Raw genomic sequence first — 6,177 nt, 5'->3', positions numbered from 1 at the left:
CAGGTATGCTGTTTCTGGCGTTGGCGACGGCGTCAACAATGTATTAGTTTGTGATTAGGTCTAGTTTATGATGAACCACAAGTGGTACAGTCAATCATATTTTGTATGCAGTTGTATAAGCATTTGCACATCTCATTTCCATGGAGATTTTTTTTCCCTGCCCCCTCAGTCCTGGTCTATTGACTTCGAAACTTTTGCTTATTTTACATTTATTAGTTTATAATTAGGTCAGTTTATGGGGAACCACAAGTGGTAGATCAATGATATTTTGTATGCAATTGTATAAGCATTGGCATATCTCATTTCTATGGAGATAATTTGGCTCCACCCCTTAGTCATGGTCTATTGACTTTGAAAATTTTTGTAAGTTATCATGATTAGTTTGTGATTAGGTCAATTCAAGGGGAACCATCAGTGGTAGGCCAATGTTAATTGGTATTCAGTTGTATAAGCATTGGCACATCTCATTTCCATGGAGAATATTTGGCCTCGCCCCCTCAGTCACAGTCTAATGAATTTGAAACTTATGTTAGTTTACATGTATTAGTTTGTGATTAGATCAGTTTAAGATGAATTGCTAATGTTAAATCAATTTATTTACATTTGCAAGTATTGTTTCCATTGAGATTATATAGCACCACCCCCTTTTCATGCTTCGTTGACTTTGAAACTTTTACATAGTTTACAAGTTGATTTTTGTATTTGAGTTTGGGAACGACTTATAATAAGTCAATGGTATTTGGTATGCAGTTGTATTAGCATTGGCATATCTCATTTTCATGGAGATTGTTTAGCCATGTAACTCAGTCATGGTTCAATGACTTTGAATATTTGCATAACTTGTGTTAGATTTTAAAGTATTGCTATTTTGGTTTCAACATTTGCATAATCAAAATTAAAAAATTACAAAAAGGCCAGACATATCTCTGCGATAACAGATTATTAAAAGACAAATGATACCTGCATTTTTATTTAAGAAATAATTGATGCAAACTATACTTTATTGTAGTTTTAACATGGGTAGGCATTATATTCATGATTATCTTTGCCCAAGCAATAGTGAGGGCTAAAATAACACGAATATAATGACTACCCATGTTAAAACTACAATAAGTATAGCATGCATCAATTATTTTGATTTTGATTAGGACTATTAAGTTAATTTCTATGTCCGATGTGTATAAGGGTAAAGTGATTGTGTAAGCTCTTCCATGAACCTCACTTTTTTGTTTGTAAAGAAGCTAACGGCTGGAAATGTGATTTTTCAGAGGTAGGAGTTTTTGAATAGCCAGCATGAACGGTTGTCGTATTTAGGTCAAATATTTCAATTTCGGTATGCAACACATTACAGTCATAATTTAACAATTATTTGGATAATTGATGTTTATATAAAGGATTAACTTAGTTGTAGTCAAAGATAGGTTTTCCCCATTTGTACCTCTTTATCATGTTAGCCTCATTTTCAAATTATTTTGGGATATACGTCATCTATATTGCTGCTCTTGGATCAATAGCAGTGCCCCTTTTGTCATCAGATATTTTCATTACATTTTGATTGGATTTTCATATTTTAAATTTGATTGGATTATATATACTGAATAATGGATATTAGTACATCATTCTGTGTGATCTAGACTTTAAAACGAATTCATGGTAACTGTCTTTTCTTATAATTAACAACGTTCCTTGTGGAATCAAAATGGCTACAAGGAGGAAATCGGCAAGTCGTGTTCAAACAGAAACATTAGATGACCAAAACCCTTCTAATTGGACTTCATCTCAACTTAAGGCTGCCCTCAGTAAAATAGGGATCAAGATTACCGGAAATTTATCTAACAGTAGTTTAAGAAGACTGTATTTGGACAATCAAACAAAAATAGTTCCGCTACGATTGACAATTCCGATAATTTAGCTGAACGGAATACAGTTTCTGATGGAAACTATTCTTTAAACGTAAGTGATGCTACTATACGTGATCCTATTGACATACATACTTCCGATCGCGATGTTCACCCAACTCCTATTTCAACCGTTCAACAGGAGATTGCTACGCCGTCTACATCTTATGCGCACGCAATTCCTCAGCTTCCGCCCACTGCTGCATCTGCGCACGCAACCGTAAACAATAACAATCAAAATGTAAACATGCAAAACCTCTTGATGAATACAATTCAACTATGCCAGCAATCTATGCAACAAATGAATAAACAAGGAGAGCAGATACAGCCAAGTTTCAATCTATCAACGGCTTTAGGACATGGTTCAACTTCCCTAGGCATTGCGCCGTCTTTTAATTCCACTATTCCCGTTTATTCTACTAATTCATCAACTCCAGGAAAATTCGGATTCCCAGCTTCATCGTTTTCAGCTGTTGACATGGTTTCCCCCGAACTACGGAACGATATCATTACAGGTAAAGATGTCAATCTAAATATATTATTAATTCCTAACTATGAACACTCTACTATGAAAAAGAATAAGGAATCTGATGTAAGACTCCAGAGAAATTTATCAATGGACGAATTTGTAACTGCCTTTGGGCGTTACAAACGTATTATGGGTACAGCTTTCGAAACGAGGAGTTAGACTTATACTTGTCACACATCATTGAAACAGCAAACATCTGGCCAGACTGTTTTTATGAATATCATAAAATGTTCTCAGCTAAATGTGCCGTCATGCTAATTCAGCACAACATAAAAATAGATTGGTCAAAAGGGGACTCAGATTTACGCAATATGGTATGTGCAGGTTCTAAGATCAACACATGTAGAAAGTGTCACTCAACAACCCACTCCACCGTTATGTGTAGCGTACAGCAACAAAATTTTCAGCCACAAAGAAATTCTAATTCATCTAGAAATACACCGGATTCTCTTGGCCGTGATGTCATTTTTGTAGATGGTTTACCCGTCTGCAACAATTTCAATGGATTTAAAGGTTGCACTAAACCTTATTGTAAATATGTTCATGCTTGTAAAACGTGTAAAAGTAAAACACATGGCAAAGCTACTTGTCAAAACTACAAAGAAGGTTATCAACACAACGATATAAACTCAGTTAAAGCAAGCAGTAAATCTCAACCTAAAAAATGACTACCTTCCGACTTTACAGCCTCTTCACCTATAATTGTGACCAGTTAGAATTTGAGCTAATAAACCACCCCGACAGAAACTTTGTTAGCTTACTGTGTAACAGTGTTAGATATGGTTTTGATATGTTAGTTTCTGACATTAATATTTCTACTTATGAATGTAAAAATGCTTTGTCAGCAAGGAAAGATCCAGATTCAGTTACTGCTCTAATTCAAGATGAATTGGTTAAAGGCTTCATTCAGGGACCTTTTTTACACCCCCCTTTTTCTGTTTATAGGGTTAGTCCAATCGGAATAGCAGTACATAAATATTCTTTTAAGAAAAGACTTATATTGGATCTTTCCTCGCCTCACAACAGCTGTGATCATGATAGTGTGAATGATTTGATAGACAAAGATTTATGTTCACTTAGTTACATTAAAGTTGACGATGCAATCAATGCAATTCAAGATTATGGTGTTAATAGCATTTGTTGTAAGGTAGATGTCTGCGATGCGTTTAAACAATTGGGTATTTTACCTTCCCAATGGCATTTATTTTGTTTTAAATGGCATAATTTTTATTATCATTATGTAAGACTTCCTTTCGGTTGTCGATCTAGTCCTAAGTTATTCGATATGTTGTCAAGAAGTATATGTTGGATAGCCAAACATAATTATAACATTAATGTAATTTTTCATCTTTTAGATGATTTTTTGACAGTTGATAGGCCTACTGATTGTGGAGAAAGAACAATGGCTTTACTTTCTTTAATTTTCAACAAATTAAGTATTCCTTTATCAAAGAAAAAGACTGTTGGTCCTTCTTGTGTATTAGAATATTTAGGCATTGTATTAGACACTGTAAATATGCAAGCTAGATTGCCTCAAGACAAAGTAAAAAGAATTACAGATTTTATAACTTTAATTTTAAGTAAAAAGTCCTGTACTAGGAAAGAACTTGAACAGTTGCTTGGACATTTAAATTTTGCAACTAGATTTATTCTTCCAGGACGCTCTTTTGTTAGTTATTTGTACAAGTTAATGTCATCTGTCAAAGAGAGTTTTTATCATGTTCATTTAAACAAAGAGTGCAAAGCTGATTTATATATGTGGTTATCTTTTTTGAAAAATTGGAATGGTATCAATTTCTTTTATGAAAAGACTTTAACTAGAGCAGCAGATATGATGCTTTATACAGACGCGTCCTCTTTAATAGGATTTGGTGGATATTACCAGCATAAATGGTTTTGTGACCGTTGGCCCGACAATTTACCATGCAAATCTGACTTTGCCGCTTCTATGGCATTTTTGGAACTTTATCCTATAGTTGTTGCAGCTGTTCTATGGGGTAAGGAGTGGTGTGGAAAAAGGATTCTCTTTTATTGTGACAATTTAGCAACAGTCCACATTATTGCTAAAGGTCGATCGAAAGAAACAAACATTATGAAATTAACGTAAACTTACAATGTGTGCTGCAACTTATAACTTTGCTGTTTATAGTGAACATTTACCGGGAAAATCTAATGTAATTGCTGATGCATTGTCTCGTTTACAGATGAACAAGTTCAGACTTTTAGCGCCTCTAGCAGAAGCAACAGCCACTCCTTGCCCACAGCTTTCAGACATTCTCTGGACAGCTCAGTAGAGACATTATGGAAGTATTCTGTAGCAGACAGTACAAGATCGCATTACACTACAGGTTTTGACTTATATAAGAAGTTCTCCTTACTACAGGGATCATTCTGGACTTCAAATGAAATGCCGCCGGTTTCAGAAACTTTGTTAATGAGATTTGTTGCCTTTTGCGATGAACATAAAAGCTTAAAATATAGTACTATTAAACTGTATTTATGTGGTATAAGATATTATTACTTGCAATATGCAGGATTTAGTCCTTTAGAACAATATGGCAAGGCATAATTATGTTTACAATCTATTTTAAATGGTTTAAAAAAGAAGCAGAAAGGTTGTGTAAAAAGGCCTAGATTGCCAATTACTATGTCTTTGTTGTATAAAATGGTTATGCTATTGAGAAACAATTTTTTCAGTCTTTTTAACAATGTTATGTTAGAAGCAGCTTGTGTTGTAGCTTTTTTTGCTTTTTTGCGTTGTGGAGAGTTCACTATTCGGAAACACATTTGTGTGTTGGTGATTTAGCAATTTTTGAAGATCACATTTTATTACATTTGAAAAAATCAAAAACAGATCCTTTCAGACAAGGTGTGACTATACCCTTATACAAAAGTGGACACACTATTTGTCCTTGCTTTGCTATTAAAAATTATTTGTCTCTTCGAAAGAAATGTCAAGTATTACATCTGATGCCCTGTTTGTCTCTGATGATGGCAATCCTTTAAGTAGACAATTTTTTATTAAACATGTCAAAATTATTTTAGAAAAAATTTAGGCCTTGAAAGCAAAAATTAAAATGGGCATTCTTTCAGAATTGGAGCAGCAACAACATCACAGGAAGTTAGATTAGAAGACCACTTAATTAAAACTTTAGGCAGGTGGTCATCAGATTGTTATACTAGGTATATTCACATGATTCATACCAGCCCTAAAGTAATTCAACAAGCTCAAAATCAGTTAGTTTCATCAATTTCCTTGTCTTAAACTTTTGTACTGGCAATAAAGGGAGAATTAAACTTGGGGCTACAGCTGCTTCGCATCTGTATTTGGACTTTTCGATAAAATTGTATACTTTTATCATCAAATTTTATCTTATCCCCCAAGTTTTCTGTATATATTAATTTTCATTTATATGTTAAAAGGGGGATAACTCTTAATGTTTATTATGTGTATGCAGCTGTTAGTCCCCAGTTTTTCCAATGTAATTTCTATTTTCATATTATATATTAGTTTTAATAAATAGTTTTATTAGCACTGGATCTTTATTTAGTCTGAGGATAATTATATTCCACATTGAAAAACAACACATAGAGTTACTTATCACAATATTGGATATCAAAAGAGATGCAAGGTATACATCAGTGAGATAGTTCTGTTTTGGAAACTTAAGACTTATTAAGGTCAAATACAGTCTTCAACAATAATGTTATTTCCACCTCTGTCTACTTTAAGGATGAATATAAAAAATG

Source organism: Mytilus edulis, chromosome 4, assembly GCF_963676685.1.
Source record: "Mytilus edulis chromosome 4, xbMytEdul2.2, whole genome shotgun sequence".
NCBI classification, from domain to species: domain Eukaryota; kingdom Metazoa; phylum Mollusca; class Bivalvia; order Mytilida; family Mytilidae; genus Mytilus; species Mytilus edulis.
This window is presented reverse-complemented; position numbering follows the sequence as displayed.